This window comes from Schistocerca americana, chromosome 2 (genome assembly GCF_021461395.2).
Source record: "Schistocerca americana isolate TAMUIC-IGC-003095 chromosome 2, iqSchAmer2.1, whole genome shotgun sequence".
NCBI lineage: Eukaryota > Metazoa > Arthropoda > Insecta > Orthoptera > Acrididae > Schistocerca > Schistocerca americana.
In genome coordinates, this window is record NC_060120.1 from 968,071,865 (window position 1) to 968,089,253 (window position 17,389).

The following is a 17,389-nucleotide window of genomic DNA, read 5'->3' on the forward strand; positions in this document are numbered from 1 at the left end:
TTACTTCAGATGAAATATTTCTTCAGAATATTATCTACCCATCCTAAAACCACCTTGAAATTCAGCTACACAACTGTTCAGTGTTGTTTCTGTTCCATTCAGTAGAATCACTGAACATATTTTATATACAACTGTAGCTGTTAAAATCAAGTTTATTCGTTTTGGTATGTAGTGGATATATTAAGGGCACCTTCCACTCCGCCATTTTTTCCTGTTCTCCAGAGTTCCTCAAAGATTAAATTCAGGTCTTTATACATTTTTGGTAGTGAACATTTCAAAAGTTATACTTCTCCACTAGCTTATTCTTTTTTAAGGCTTTAATTATTACTTCAATTCCTTTGAAAGTGTAAAGTAAATCTTCGAGATTTTCACGAGTGTATGAGAATTCCAAATTGTGGATTGATTCTGGACAATTAAGAGGCCCCTGTAAATATTTTTCAAGTATTTCGCAATTTTCAGTGTTGCTTATACAAAGTGCACCATTTTCGTTTATGAAATAGACACTTGACGTTTTGTATCCCCTCAGTCCTCCCTTAAATGCCTCATAAAAATCTCAGTTATTATTCTCTGAAAAGTTTTCCACATTTTCTGCAAGTTCCCTCTTTACAGAACCTCTCTTCATTCTTCTAATTACCCTTTCTATTTCCTTTCTTTGGTATTTAAATTCACCATAGTGTTCACTTGTCCTTGAGCATTTTCACTTACTCCGTTATTATTATTATTAATTATTACAGTTATTAGTGCTGTTAATCATGACACTGCAGAACTAAACACTTCCAGCTATCAAAAAATAATTTATTACTGAAGTTCCTCACTGTCACTAATTTTCACCCCAGTTAATAGGTACATTCTACCAACTCCATAGGCACTGCAGAGGAGACTTCCCATGCCGCTCATTTCCGTTCATACAGTAGTCCTTGTCTGCACTTTCTTCTCCAAGGTTACACACCACAGCTGCAGCAGCTACTTGGGCATCATCGTTTTTGCAGGTCGTGGTTGGCGTTTCACATGTGGCTGAACACTTTCTGTTTCCTTAAATAACGTAACTATCCGGTGTACGATCATGATACTTGGATGATGTCGTCCAGGATACCGAGCAGCATACATAGCACATGCCCGTTGGGCATTTTGCTCACAGTAGCCATACATCAAGACGATATCGACCTTTTCCGCAATCGGTAAACGGTCCATTTTAACACGGATAATGTATCACGAAGCAAATACCGTCCGCACTGACGGAATGTTACGTGATACCATGTACTTATACGTTTGTGACTATTACAGCGCCATCTATCACAAAGCGAAAAATGTGGTCCAACTAAAACATTCATATTTCTTTACGTACTACACGAATATGTATAAAAAATGAGGATTCCTATTAAAAAAACACAGTTGATAGCCATTTGACCCATAACAGCGCCATCTAGCGGGCCAACCAATGTCGCCATCTGGTTTCCCCCTTCAAGCTAGAGAAGTTTCGTTCTTTGTAGTTTTTTCGTTTGACGCTTATTTCGTGAGATATATGGCCCGGTCACGATCAATGGACCACCCTGTATGCACAAAGACTTACTCTCAAAATTCCTAGGGTCCACTCTCTAATACGAGTCAAGAAACGTATTACTTTCTCCAATTTGTGTTTCGCTTAATGACCATGAGGGTAAAATTCAAGATATTATGGACTATAAGAGATGTGTTGACAAACTTTCTTCTCGTGTCCCATCAGCTATAGGAACGGAAACCGGAGGAAATGAGTTTTGTATTGCTTGTACCATCCACTACTTAACAGTGGGTAGATGTATATGTAATTGTTCAAAGATTTTAATGGCATTATCCGAATTTGGGGATTGAAGAGCATCAATGATAACAGATGGGATTTTGTGTCGAACCAGGGATCGAATCCGGAGTTCCAGCTTCACACGAGTGCTCGAATTAACCGTTCAGACATCTGGGCATGCTTCGATTCGGACCCAGATTCCCAGGCTGTTACCCAATACTGGCATAGTGACACCTACCCATGAATTCCATACCACAGTCTCTGTTTCTCATAAGATATGGGGCATGGTGTGCATCCGCACTGAAAGAAAGTCTCGTTTGTCGTCGTCATCTTATTGATTATAGGGAAATTGGTCACATTTTGATATTCATACAGGTATCGAAGGAAAATGTAAAACTGTAAATTTTGGCAGCCGATGGACGAATGTGTGACACTGCAGTGCACTTTCACTGCACAGCTGGGAAGGATAGTAAACAGGGGACACGTCGATACCATGGCATAAAATCTTTAGGATTTTCATTTTGTGTACTCAGTTGAAGATAGGTGCGTGAACAATATATGTGGGTATCAGCATTTGAGAGAAGATGTGTATCTGCGCTCAAAGAAGCCAGTCGGAATTATCGGCAAATCGCTTGACACCAGGAGGGATGCCACTATTCGACGATGTTGACAGGAGTGGGTGAACGATAGTCGAAAACAGCGTCAAGGAGGAAGTGGTCGACATAGAGAGACCACAGAACATGAGGACCGAGCAATCATCACAAGAGGCACTCAGAGCCCCGGATTCATCGTTATGATCGATCCGACGTGAAAATGCTGCTTCAGTGACCACAAGGATCATTAAAAGCTGGCTCATAGAAAGGGGACTTAGCCCACGGCGCCTCTTACGCCAAATTCAATTGACTTATGCACACATACTTGGCCATTTACAGGGTGCTGGGCACATTCGGCCTAGAATCTCATTGAATGGAGTAGAATTGTCTTTAGTGATTAGTCTCACTTTGAACTTAGCCCCAAACACCGGCAAAGATGTATCTGGAAACACCCAGACAGCGTTAGGATGTACATGAACACCACGTCTACCGATTTCCGTCCCATTCAAATAATTCCTTCTTGTTGTGTCTCTTTTTGTCTTAGAGAATATACAGGGCGCGTCAAAAAAATGTATACACACTTTGAACTGTCATAGACAATTTATTTCCCGTTCTACAAGGTTGAATATCTGTGAGAAAGTAATGTTATGTTTCTTCAGCAGGTGGCAGCAGTGGCAATGAAGTAACTGCAACATGGTGGACGTGCGTTTGAGCTTTGAAGTGCGGAAGCAGATAATTAAGTGGTACTGGAAGGTTGAGAATGTAGCTGCTGTTCGAAGACAGTGGAGAAGTGAGTATGGTACAGAACCACCCTCAAGGTTAACAATTATATGTCTACGAGACAAATTCGAAATTCATGGAACAGTGTGTGATGTGCATAAAGGTCGATCAGGGCGACCTCGTACAGCTACAAGTGATGATTCCACAACTGCGGTCTTGGAACTGTTTCAGCGTTCGTCTCAAAAATCTTCAAGGCAAGCGGCACGTGAGAGTAATGTAAGTGCTAATAGTGTGCTACGCATTCTGAAGAAAGGCAAGTTCTGTGTGTACATTCCAAGGCTGGTGCAACAGCTAAGTGACGACGATCCAGATTGAAGGTTAAAATTTTGTGAATGGGTTCAGGAGATGGTGAGACATGAACCAGGATTTATGGGTACCATCATTTGGTCGGCTGAAGCCCAATTCAAACTCAATGGAACTGTAAATAGGCACAATTGTGTGTACTGGGCCGAAGATAATCCTCACATTACAGTTGAAAAGGCTGTGAATTTGCCAGGTGTAAATGTGTGGTGTGGTTTGTCTGCAAGGGGACCCATTGGTCCTTTCCACTTTGAAGGTACTGTTACTGGAGAAACGTACCTATCAATGCTTGCTGACTCCATATTCCCTGCCATTCGTGCATTATACGGTAATGATGAGTTTTATTTACAACAAGATGGCGCCCCGCCGCACTATCATAGGGACATACGAGCATACCTGGATCACAATGTGCCAGGTCAGTGGATAGGACGCAGGGGACCAATCGAGTTTCCTGCACGCTCTCCAGACCTCACGCCACTGGATTTCTTCTTATGGGGCACAGTAAAAGATGAGGTGTACAAACGTAAACCACGTAACTTGGACACACTTTGGAATGAGATTCAGGCAGTGTGCGCAGAAATCTCATTGGACACTTTGGTACCATGTAAGGAATCAGTAGTGACTCTTACTCAGAAATGTATTGATGCTGAAGGGCACCAGTTTTTACATTAATCACATTTGCAAATTACATTTATTTTTCCAAATGGACTTTAAGCTTTCCATTTCCAGAAATTTAACATTGTAGAACGGGAAATAAATTTTCTATGAAGCTTCAAAGTTTGTATACATTTTTTTGACGCACCCTGTATATATATGGGAGCTTCAGCGAAAGAGAATATGTATTTTTTACATTTTTCATAGAATTGCTGGCATATTTTCCGTTCTGCCCACCCACGGGCAATAGGAATAAAAACGAAACTAAAACTTAGCTCCTCCAGAACAGGCCATGAAGGTCCAACGGTACCGACCGGCCGCCGTGTCACCCTCAGCCCATAGGCGTCACTGGATACGGATATGGAGAGGCATATGTCAGTCTCCGAGACCGGAGCCGCTACTTCTCAATCAAGTAGCTCCTCAGTTTGCCTTACAAGGGCTGAGTGCACCCCACTGGCCAACAGCGCTCGCAGACCGGATGCTCACCCATCCAAGTGCTAGCCCAGCCCGACAGCGCTTAACTTCGGTGATCCGACGGGAATCGGTGTTACCACTGCGGCAAGGCCGTTGGCGCGGTATAGGAATAACACCTTAAAACTAGGACATAAATTTTTAATGAACATTTTAAACCAGGGAATATGGAATCAGAAAATTCGTTAACAATAAGAAAATATCATTAGTTAAAATTTCCGGCCTGAAAGGCCGTGGTCGATCTGTGAAACTTCTTCTTCCTGACTTTTTGTTGCCAACTGCGGGCAACATTTTCCGAGGTGAGTCAACGACTGGCTGCCAGGCCGTGGAGGTCCCGTTTATATACAGGGAACAGAGGGCACCACCATACCTCATGTGGGGCCGACAGTAAGTCTATCTCTGACTAACCTCGGGAGAGATTGCCCGCAGTTGGTAACGAAACGTCAGGAAGAAAAAGTTTTACAGATCGAACACGGCCTTTCAGCCCGGAAGTTCTAACTAATGAAGACGCTAGCCATGTAAGCCTACACGTTATGAATAAGAAAATACTTTTATGTCATTTTTAAAAATGTACAACTATTTTTAATGCTTAATACCAGGTTAGTTTATTGAATCCCATCGCTTGTGCACCAGATGTATTTTCTGGCTTGCGAATAGCTAACATACACTGAAGAGCCAAAGAAACTGGTACACCTGCTAATATCGTGGCGGAGCCCCGCGAGCACGCAAAAGTGCAGCAATACAGCTTGGCATGGGCTCGACTAATGTCTGAAGTAGTGCTGGAGGGAAAAGACGCCACGGATGCTGCAGGGCTGTCCGTACATCCAGAAGAGTGCGAGGGGTTGAAGATCCCTTCTGAACAGCACTTGCAAGGCATCCCAGATATGTTCAATAATGTTCATGTCTGGGGAGTTAGTTGGACAGCGGAAGCGTTTAAAATCAGAAGAGTGTTCCTAGATCCCCTCTGTAGCAATTCTAGACGTGTGAGGTGTCCCATTGTCCTGCTAGAATTGCCCAAGTCCGTCGGAATGCACAGTGGACATGCAGGTGATCAGACAGGATGCTTACGTACGTGTCACGTGTCAGAGTCGCATCTAGACGTATCAGGAGTCCCATATCACTCCAGCTGCACACAACCCACACCATAACAGACCCTCCACTAGCTTGAACAGTCCCCTGCTGACATGCAGGGTCCATGATTTCATGAGGTTGTCTCCATGCTCGTACACGTCCATCCGCTCGATACAATTTGTAACAAGACTCGTCCGTCCAGGCAACATGTTTCCAGTCATCAACAGTCCAATGTCGGTGTTGACAGGTCCAGGCGAGGCCTAAAGCTTTGTGTCGTGCAGTCATCATGGATACACGAGTGGGCCTTCGACTCCGAAATCCCGTGCCTATGATGTTTCGTTGAATGGTTCGCACGCTGACACTTGATGGCCAGCATGGAAATCTGCAGCAATTTGCGTAAGGGTTGCACTTTTGTCACGTTGAACGATTCTCTTCAGTCGTCGTTGGTCTCGTTCTTGCGGAGCCTTTTTCTGCCGCAGCGATGTCGGAGTTTTGATGTTTTACCGGATTCGTGATATTCACGGTACACTCGTGAAATGGTCGTACGGGAAAATCCCCACTTCATCGCTACCTCGGAGATGCTGTGTCCCATCGCTCGTGCGCCGACTATAGCACCACGTTCAAACTTACCTAAATCCTTACAACTTGCCACTGTAGCTGCAATAACCGGTGTAAGAACAGCGCCAGACACTTCTCTTATATAGGCGTTGCCGATCGCAGCGCCGTATTCTGCCTGTTTATATATCTCTGTATTCGAATACGCGTGGCTATACCAGTTTCTTTGGTGCTTCAGTCTTGTCCTGCTGGACAAGTTTATTTGTCAAATCTATAAGGTAAGCAATTTCCTTCTTCTAACTGATACGTTAATATCTGACAATGAGGAGATATTTCATCATTGGACTATAAAGTCTGTGTCCATTGACAGATATACTACCAGCTCGACTTGGCGTTTTGTAGTGCACACACTTTTAAGTTTCCCATTTGATTTGTCAACTCTGTAGTTGGGATATTTTTAACTTTAAGAACGTGTTTTTCCAGCATTAATTTGGGTACATTAAACGCATTAGATGCCTTCAGTATTTCCATTTCAGAAGATACAACGGCTGACCCTGCCATTTCCATTGATTTAATCTCCAGCTGCTGTATATCAGTCTTATGTAATTTTACACCATCCGGAAAAAGCAGAAACGTATAATTTGACATCTATTTGCATCAAAAAATGAAGGGGCACAACGGGACGCTATCCCATTCTGTCCCATCCCGTTTCGTCCCAAGAGCACATTTCAGATTAACAACTTCTTTGAAGCATAATAACCGACTGACTTAAACGTATTACGCAACTAATAACGAATGGCACGCATTCTGAGATTACATGTCACTTAATGGTGTAAAATTCAGAATAAATTGCTTATTTTGCTTTTAAATTTACCAAAAGTTATAAGAACACGAGTGGAAATGTGAAGGACAACTGTTCACTCACAAGTCGCACTTCAAGCCGAGCCAAAACGGCTGTCGCACCTTCCCTTCCATTCAGAGAGACTGTTACATTTCACTGCAATACGTTGCAGCACTCTCCAGTCTAGTAAATAGCACAATCCCGTCGTGTCCAGGTATACAGCTCTGCTACGAATTCCCATAATAGTTTACAGTCTGTGACCTGTATTCTTTCGAAATTCTCGTCTTCTTATAGACTCTGCATCTTCAGGGACCGGACAAAAATATGGAAACACCGAAAGACACGCATGTTTGAACGTAAATGCAGATGCTAACCAAGCCTGCTGGTTGCGCTGTTCCATTTGAATACGAACGATACCTGTGCGACGTCCTCAACACGTTGCAATTGTTACTAGTAGTCAGAAAAATCTGCAGTGTGGTTGTGAGTGCACCATGTTGGAGTTAAGTGAAGTCGAACTTGGCCAAATTGTTAGTGCTCCTATGGTGGGTGCTTCCACAACTAAGTTTGCCGAAGTGATTGGCTTCACGACAGCTCCGCTTCGAACACGTACACTGAGGTGCCAAAGGTCATGGGATACCTCTTCATATCTTTACAGATCTCCTTTTGTCCGGTGTAGTGCAGCGGCTGGAAGTGGTACGGACTCAACAAGTTGTTGGAAGCTGTACTGTATCTCCTGGTGTGGTCATGAATTTGAAATTTGTAAATGGCATGTAGTGATAATTATTGTGTGAATAACTGGCGATGTACACCAAGGAATAAACAAATACATTGTGTTGCAATATATTCCATGGACATTCGAGATTCTGGGACTCAACTTCTTTTTTTTTTTTTTTTTTTTTTTTGGTCAGAGCGATTGTCTGAGGTTCATCTGTTCATCTTACTGTAACAGTCTATCTAAGTTGTAAACGAAACTAAAATATAGTTGTTCATGACTTAAAATTTGTGTACGGTACATAATTATCTGTAAACCTAAACCTTGCTTGTCCTGAGTAGCCGTGGCCTTGACCATACTAGAAAATGTTGATGGTGTTAGGACAGCAACCAGCCAAAAATTTACTTTCAGTTCCTATATTCAAAGGGTACCGTTACCGGTTTCGAATCGTTGTGATTCATCCTCAGTCGGTTTACACGCTTTCTTTATGACATGTGGAGTGTTTTTTACAGATTAATTGTCCTAAAATATAAATAATACATAATTATAAACACGCCACACACAGATGGTTGCGTTACAGACTTTCGTTGCATGTGACTTACGTCAAACGTCGGTTTGGAGTGTTTTTTGATAAAATTCGTCCAACAGATGTAAATGCATTCCCACTGCATTGTTATTGTTGCACACGTAAATTGTTCTCACTGAACACTTTAGATTTGTCACTTAGAAGATTTCTACCACGCATCACAGGTTTTGATACATACAAAGAGCTTACAAACATATGAGTATCACAGATGCTATGATATATCGTAACATTTGACGATGATGTCCTATGTTTGGAAAGGATCATATATTCATTTACGCAACTGTAATGCCTTTTACACTAGTACAGAGACATTGAATTTTTGAGTTGATATTGTTAAATTAATTATAAAGTTTTTTCATTTTTTTAAATATAGAACTGTGAAGGTAAAATAGGATATTATTTAATTACATGTAGCATCATGAGAATTATAGTAACATATAAATTTGCTACTTGATCTGCAGATAGGTGTACTAATATTATTTGCTTTGGAGGCTGGAAAGTAATTTTTGGAAATTTTTCAGGAAAGGGATGTTAGCTAACTCTGTTTGTTTGTTAAGGATATATTCTGGGGTGCTGTTTTTGTGTGTGTGTATTTCTAATTCTTCTAATATACTCATAATGGCTCCTTTTTCTGATAGATGCAAAATTTTTGTGTTGTCCTCAATGTTTCCCACTGAATGGTTTTCTTCAGCAATATGGGCTGCAAATGCTGATTTGTTCAAGTTACCAAGCCTTAAAGCATCAATATGTTCTTTGTATATAATTTCAAAACTTTTGCCTGTCTGTCCAATGTAGGATTTTGGGCATGTATCACATTTGAGTTTGTATATTCCTGATTTACGGTAGGGACTCTTGGAGGTATTTACATCATGGATTACTTTTTGTTGTAATTTATTATTTGTGGAAAAGCTGATTGTGATATTTTTCTTCTTTTTAAATAAGTTTGCTATGTGGTATGAAAGTGAGCCTATGCATGGGAGAGTAGCATATTTAGGTTTGGCTTCAGTGGCACACTGATTTGGCTTGAAGTGACTGCTGTGAAGTGGATCTGTGGTTTTTGTCTGCATTTTGTTGTGGAGTTTTTCTATTATTGTGGGTTTATATCCATTATTATGTGCAACTGTTTTAATTATATTGAATTCATTTTGTTGGTCTGTGTCACTCATTGGTGCTTTTTTAATTCGGTGTAGCATCGTTCTGAAATATGCCATTTTTTGTTGGCAGGGGTGGCAAGATGAGTTGCCAGTACTGACATCTGTGGTACGGTCGCACGACGGTTATTAGCAGACATTGAACGCGCAATGACAGCTGGAGTTAAACGCATGGGACATTCCATTTCGGAAATCTTCAGTGGTATCAATATTCCGAAATCCACAGCGTCAAGAGTGTGCCGAAAATACCAAACTTCAGGCATTACCTATACTTCTCACCACGGACAACGCAGTGGCCGGCGGCTTCCACTTAACGACAGAGACCAGCGGCGATTACATAGAGTTTCCACTACTAACAGACAAGCAACACTGCGTGAAATAACCGCAGAAATCAATGTGGGACGTACGACGATCGTATCCGTTAGGACAGTGCGGCGAAATTTGGCGTTAATAGGCTTTGGCAGCAGACGACCGATGTGAGTGCCTTTTCTAACAGCACGATATTGCCTGCAGTGCCTCTCCTCGGATGGTGACCATATCGGTTGGATCCTAGACGTTGAAAAACCGTGACCTAGTCAGGTGAGTCCCGATTCCAGTTGGTAAGAGCTGATGGTGGAGTTCGAGTGTGATGCAGACCCCACGAAATCATGGACCCAAATTGTCAACAACGCACTGTGCAAGTTGGTGGTGGCTCCATAATGGTGTGAGCTTGGAACGAACTGGGTCCCCTGGTCCAACTGAATCAATCATTGAGTGGAAACGGCTATCTTCCGCTATTTGGAGACCATTTGCAGCCATTCATGGGCCTCGTCTACCCAAACAACGACGGAATTTTTATGGATGACAATGCTCCATGTCATCAGGCACAATTGTTCGTGATTGGTTTGAAGGACGTTCTGAACGAGTCGAGGGAATTATTTAGCCAACATTTATGGGACATAATCGGCTGCTCCGGCAACTCTTTGCAATTATGGATGGTTATAAAGGTATCATGGCTCAGTATTTCTGCAGGGACTTCCGGCGACTTGTTGAGTCCAAGCCACGTCGAGCTGCTACACTACGCCGGCCCAGAGGAGGTCCGACGCGATATTAGAAAGTATCCCATTACTTTTGTGACTTCAACGTATACCCGACAGTTTTCTTGCTGACTTCGTACCTTGCAAATCAGATGACTCCCAGAACACTCAGCACTTATTGAAGCTTCAAAGTAGGTCATCATTTAACACAGATACCCTCTTTTGTATTCATAATAAATACCGCATTTACGCGAATCTAATACGCCACTTTTATTTCACCATATGTAATATTCAAGACTGGCGTTCGCATAAGTTTCGATGGGGCATTACACCCGTCTTTCGCCGTCAGCATCACTGAAACTTAGGTATTATTGTTTACGTCACAATGCATTGTTGTGCCTTTCAACTTCATCACATTATTGTTGGGCTATTACAGCGTAGCGTGTTTGCATTAGTTAGTTAAGAAATGGAAGGCAGGCAGATGGTTCAAATGGTTCTGAGCACTATGGGACTTAACATCAGTCCCCTGGAACTTAGAACTACTTAAGCCTAACTAACCTAAGGAGATCACACACATCCATGCCCGAGGCAGGATTCGAACCTGCGACCGTAGCGGTCGCGCGGTTCCAGATTGTAGCGTCTAGAACCGCTCGATCATCCCGGCCGGCAAGGCAAGCAGAGAAGAACATCATGTGATGCTACTTTCAAGCGTAAAGTAATTCTTCATACTGAAAAATTTGGTAACAGGAGGGTAGGCTGAGAGCCCAATGTACCTGAGAGTAAAGTTCACTTATAGAAGAAAGAGAGATTGGAATTATTTGCAACTACCGTTACTGAAAAGAAATTCACTGGCCCTCGAAAAGGAAGACATCCTGACGTTGAATTAAAAGTTTTGGGATTCGTCTGTGAAAGGAGGACGAATGGGCAACCTGTGACTAGAGACACCATAAGAAACGAAGCAAAAGATGTGGCTGCAGCTCATATACCGAGGCAAGAGTTTAAGGCTAGCCGTGATGGGTGATATTTACACAACTGACGAGAAGGGGACAAAAGAAGTTACCTACAAAATATCACGGTGTGGAAAACGGCACTGAACTGTACTCCTGCAATCACAACAGATGAGCGCATACTTCCTCCTTTCTTAATCTTCAAGTGGTAAAAAGCCCCAGGACTCCTAAAAGTGGAAAGCTGTTCCTTGATGACGTCATTGTTCGAAATCAAAGGAAGAGTTGGATGACTGACGCTTAAATGCTTGACTGCCTCCGAATCGTAGGGAACTTCTTACTGGTGGGTTTTCCGAAGTGACATCAATGCTTTGTCTTGATGCATTCCGTGGTATCACACTGGTGATGTATAAAGGAAGAGCCACAGCCTAACCAATGACCGTGTTTTTAGTCCTGGAAGAATGACTTCCGTGTTACAACCCCTGGACGTTAGTATAAATAAACCTTTCAAAGGTTACATTCGGAGACAGTACGAAAAATGGCTTTGCGAACTAAACCGTAACTGATTCAGACAGGATAAACTTTGCATGCGTGCTGCACCCTACATTATTGCGCACTGGGTTTCGGCTGGCTGGAAAGGCATAGAGGTACCAATGATTGTAGAATCATCCAAGAAATTTATTTATTTATTTATTTATGCATTTATTTTACCTGGCAAGATTAGGGCCTTCAGGCCCTCTCTTACACCTAACCAGGCATACTCAGATTCAACAAATTTCAGTGTCTACAGAAAATTAGGACGTATAACATGTTAGCCGGCCGAAGTGGCCGTGCGGTTAAAGGCGCTGCAGTCTGGAACCGCAAGACCGCTACGGTCGCAGGTTCGAATCCTGCCTCGGGCATGGATGTTTGTGATGTCCTTAGGTTAGTTAGGTTTAACTAGTTCTAAGTTCTAGGGGACTAATGACCTCAGCAGTTGAGTCCCATAGTGCTCAGAGCCATTTTTTTTTATAACATGTTATACAGTATTAATGTTAAAGAAAAAAATAGAGATTATAAAAGTAGTACAATGATAATTATAACAACCAAAAAATAATTATAACAATCAAGAATAATAATAATAATAATAATAATAATGACTATGTATATGAAAGTAAACATATTTTTCTTTTATGAGTGTCAGTCCTATTGCTAGTTGGGAATTTTCTCGTTATATTCTTGCAGCTTGTGAGTTATTCTCATCAAGCAGAGACATAAGACGATGGAATGGGGTGAAAGAGATATAGGAAAGGTAGATAGGTTAGAGGAAGAGAAATAGAATGGTAAAATTCGAAGCTATGATGGAGGGGAGAAAGAAAAAGATGAGGGGGGGCACAACAATGGTGGCTATACCGTCCCTAATATGTAAGTCTTAATGCTGCATTTCAAATCCTGTTGATGGCAGGGAAGATGGTGTACTCTGGAACTGTACCAAGGATGATTAGGAAAGGGGAAGTGAATCTGTTTCTGAATAGACTCCACCGAGGATACCAGTTATGTTGACATTAATGCAAAATGATGAGTAACGCCTGTGATTTACGGTATGCTTGTTTGCATGTCATGTAGGTACTCAAGTTAGGCGATCTTTTTCAATAATGACAGTGTCCATTAAGAACGGGGCACGTAAAACTTGTTGTTATTTTGATAGTTCGTGTATACATCCACTGTTGTGTAAAATAAATTTAGCCTGCCAGTGATGCAACAAACTCTTTTATGCTTTTAATTTTTAAAAGTGAGTGTGCATAGCGAAGCAGATTCGTGTAAATACGGTATTCCTGGAATCAACAGAAGTCTCCAAAGACGCAGTACTATGAGGATTTTTGGTACTAGTACTCCGTTAGTTTTACAACCAGCCTCGACACTTCCACAATAGCCTATAACTTTGATATAACCGCATTTTGCTATGGTAACTTGTAAACATGTTTTGTATGGGGACATAATTTCTCCGCTAAAAATATTCTAAAGGCAAGATCGCATAAATATGCCTCTATTTAAAACAACAAGTTTCGACGGACTTTGCTGTTTTTTCAGGTCGTAAAAAATCTGTTTGTTACGAAACGTGTTCATTTAAGTTGGACCTCACACAGAGTTGCCATGTTGATAAGAAACAGCATTACAAAAGGTTTGTCATAACTAGAATATTTAAAAACGTAAAGGACATATTGTAGATGACCATGTCCATATATATACCGCTCACAGATGATTGTTACGTCACAAAAACACGGTACACACTAGCAATTCTGTTTACGTAAGCTGGACATACTGTAAGTATTGAAAATGCACTTTAAACGGCTGGTTTTTTTAACCATGTGACAACTTGGCGAGAGGTCCAACTTAAAATGAACATGTTTCACCACAGAAAGATTTATTAAGAGCTGAAGAAGACAGAAAAGTCTGTCGTAATCGGTTGTTTCAAATAAAGAAATATTTATGCGGTCTTGGCTTTGGAATATTTTTAGCAAGTAAAACAGATCGCTGCTTCTGTCTTCTGAAAATGAGAAAATTCAGTAATTTCTCCGGCTTTAGTTTTTCGGTTTTATATAAAATTTACAAGCCTCTTAATTTCCGTTTAGCGATGTTCCGGTGTCGTGCATGGACTATATTTGTAATTCAAAGGTAATTTTGGGCATGCAGCTCTGACGTTTGTCCTATCAGTCATTTACGTGCTCACAGAGCACAACAGGCGAACATTGTGCCACGAAAGGCCGAGAGTGTGTGCGCACCGCTTCGTTATTTTATCTGCGGCGGTCGTCATAAAGTCTGCTCTGCCCATCGAATATGGCTGTGGGAACATTCTGCGAAATCCTTCTCGGGCTGTCCTGCAGTGTAGTGTGGTGTGGCTGTTTGAGGAACGACGCACCGTAACGAGATAGGCGCCACGATGGCAGATAGGGGAAGTGGGGTGAGGGGAGGGGAGGCAAAGTGTCGGGGTGTGGGGTGGTGGGGGGTTGGGGGGGGGGGGGAGGCGTTTCGCCCGGCCGTCGCCTCTGACGCCGCGTGTGCAGATCGCCGGCAGACCCTCTGCGACGCCGACGTCGAAACGCACGGCGCTACGGTCGCGATCCGTCAACTGTTGCTTCTGATTCACCCGCCGCTCTCAGTAAGTCGCTGGACGTCGCTCGCAAGCTACCTACTGCCTTAGCTTTGTCGCCGCTTTGCGCCTGTAATTGTAGCCATCGAACTTGTTTTATACGTAACGAACCTTGGCCATACTACCAGCAGTGCGAGCGCAACGCTTCTGAACGAACTCACCCTGAGTCTAAATCAGGAACGTCGCGTTCACTATTTTTGCACATATGGGAATTCTAAAATAATTAATTTGTACTAGTACTCCCTGGCGGCCTCCACTTGCTCATGGTCTGTCCAAAGAAAATGACAGTAGTACGTTTTCCTGTATCGGCCGTAATACAGCAATGCTCATCGGCACTTTAACATAGATCAGTGTACAGCAAAATTCAAATGTATCCCACTTACCGCCTATACTTGCGAAACTGTATCTTTAATAATGAACTTTTAGTACGACGCACTTTACGAGTGCTGTATTGATCGTTAGATAAGCGGCGAATGACTCTTTACCACTAACTTGCTTCATAAATTATAGTCTAGTGCCAATGGCCAGTTACAAAAATACCCATCCAGTAGGACTGTTTCCTTAAAATTTTTCTGATGATGAACCCAAAATTTGCCCTATTGCGCTAAAAGTATGTTATCTTTTACCTGCGAGTACTTGAGAACTATGTGACTATGCAGCCTACTTCACAAGTCAATATCGTCCACTAAATGCATTATTTTTACTCCAGATATTTTAGAAGAACTCTTTATCTGAACGGCAAAATTGTACATTTCAGAAGGCATGTATACTAGAATTTGAGATGGGATTAGATCCAGCATTAATAATTTGTTCATTGGAGAAAATTAAAACGGGTTAGAGGGTTTTCTTCATTTTTGCAATACGTAAATAGCTGAAAATGAATGTCATTTCGTCACACTGCGCTGTGCCACGTTGTTAAGTACGGAACAACAGCTGCTTCATATCCTCCCTGAAGTCCTTTATCCATCCCACATGTCACAGATAGTATCGGTTCGAGACATCTGTTTCTGTACATAAATACTACCTGTGAAACGGTCTCGATCATAAACATATGTGGAAGTTGTGTGTTACTCCATCTGAAACGAAGGAAGTTACAGCAACGCAGTGAGTTTTAAATGTATAACTGATCATAAACAGTAGAGTTTGCATTCGTTCTAGATGCAATCCACTCGGAACGGATCGGCGGGACTATACACGGCACGTCAGGCTTCAATTTTTGTAAGACTTTCGGTGTTTCGAAAGGTTCCGAATTTGCAAACCATCTGGAAGTAAGGCAACAGCTGTTTCGCGCGCCACATCACGCCTGAGATGGACGAAGCAAGGACAAACAGCAGATCGATCGGGTAGATGTGTTCTCGGCGTCGTCGACCCGCTCTCGTCACTGACGCGCCGTTCGTGTTCGTTAAAGTGATGGACGCTGCGAGAGGGACGTGCCCGTTCCAGCTGCGAGAAACAACAGAACCGCGCTCGCGCTGTAGATGTTTTCTGAAATATCTCGAGGTGTAACTAGTAACGATCTCCAGTCTAGCAATATGAGTGTGAAAGGCGAAGTTCAAGGGGAAGTTCAGAGTTACACACACTATATATATATATATATATATATATATATATATATATATATATATATATAAGAGAGAGAGAGAGAGAGAGGGAGAGAGGGAGAGAGAGAGATCAATATCAAAAAGTCAGTATAAATCTGAAAACTGAATAAATCACGGAATAATGTCGATAGAGAGGTACAAATTGACACACATGCTTGGAATGTCATGGAGTTTTATTAGAACCAAAAATATACAAACGTTCAAAAACGTCCGACAGATGGCGCTTCATCTGATCAGAATAGCAATAATTAGCATAACAAAGTAAGACAAATCAAAGACGATGTTCTTTACAGGAAATGCTCAATATGTCCACCATCATTCCTCAACAATAGCTGTAGTCGAGGAATAATGTTGTGAACAGCACTGTAAAGCATGTCCGGAGTTATGGTGAGGCATTGGCGTCGGATGTTTTCTTTCAGCATCCCTAGAGATGACGGTCGATCACGATACACTTGCGACGTCAGGTAACCCCAAAGCCAATAATCGCACGGACTGAGGTCTGGGGACCTGGGAGGCCAGGCATGACGAAAGTGGCGGCTCAGCACATGATCATCACCAAACGACGAGCGCAAGAGATCTTTCACGCGTCTAGCAATATAGGGTGGAGCGCCATCCTGCATAAACATCGTACGTTCCAGCAGGTGTTTATCAGCCAGTCTCGGGATGATGCGATCCTGTAACATATCGGCGTACCTCTCACGCGTCACGGTAGCAGTTTTGCTGTCCAGCGTCACCTGTCAGACATTTTGTGAATTTTTTTTCTTTTTTTTTTTGCTCTAATAAAACCCCATGGCATTCCAAGCATATGTGTCAACTTTTACCTCTCTATCTACATTATTCCGTAGTTTATTAAGTTTTCAAATTTATACTGACTTTTTGATCACCCTGTATATAGAGTGTGTGTGTGTGTGTGTGTGTGTGTGTGTGTGTGTGTGTGTGTGTAACTCTGAACTTCACCTTGAACTACATCTGATTTTCTCCATTTTTTCCATATGGCGACTATTCAGACCTCGTCCATACAGAATTCATATATCTGTTTTCGAATTCTGTTTGGACGAGGTCTGAATAGTCGCCATATGGGAAAAAATGGAGAAAATCAGATACAGGGTCATGAATCTATTAAGAGGCGCGGAGGAGGTATTTTCTCTTTCTCCTTCTTCTTCTTCTTCTGCTGCTGCTGCTTTTCCGGACTCACTGGACCACTTCAGTC

At 42.2% G+C, this 17,389-nt stretch overlaps 1 protein-coding gene across 3 annotated transcripts in view; it reads left to right on the forward strand.

Annotated features, from left to right (window-relative positions):
* The first annotated feature begins 14,489 nt into the window (after window positions 1-14,489).
* The window catches only part of LOC124595404 (synaptotagmin-15-like), a 233,943-nt gene continuing 231,043 nt past the window's right edge, over window positions 14,490-17,389 (forward strand). For 2 of the 3 annotated variants that reach the window (XM_047134133.1, XM_047134135.1), the window contains exon 1: window positions 14,490-14,587. The gene's annotated coding sequence lies outside the window, so the exon portion shown is untranslated. The remainder of the gene's footprint in view (window positions 14,588-17,389) is intronic. The other variant, XM_047134134.1, reaches the window with a different exon arrangement.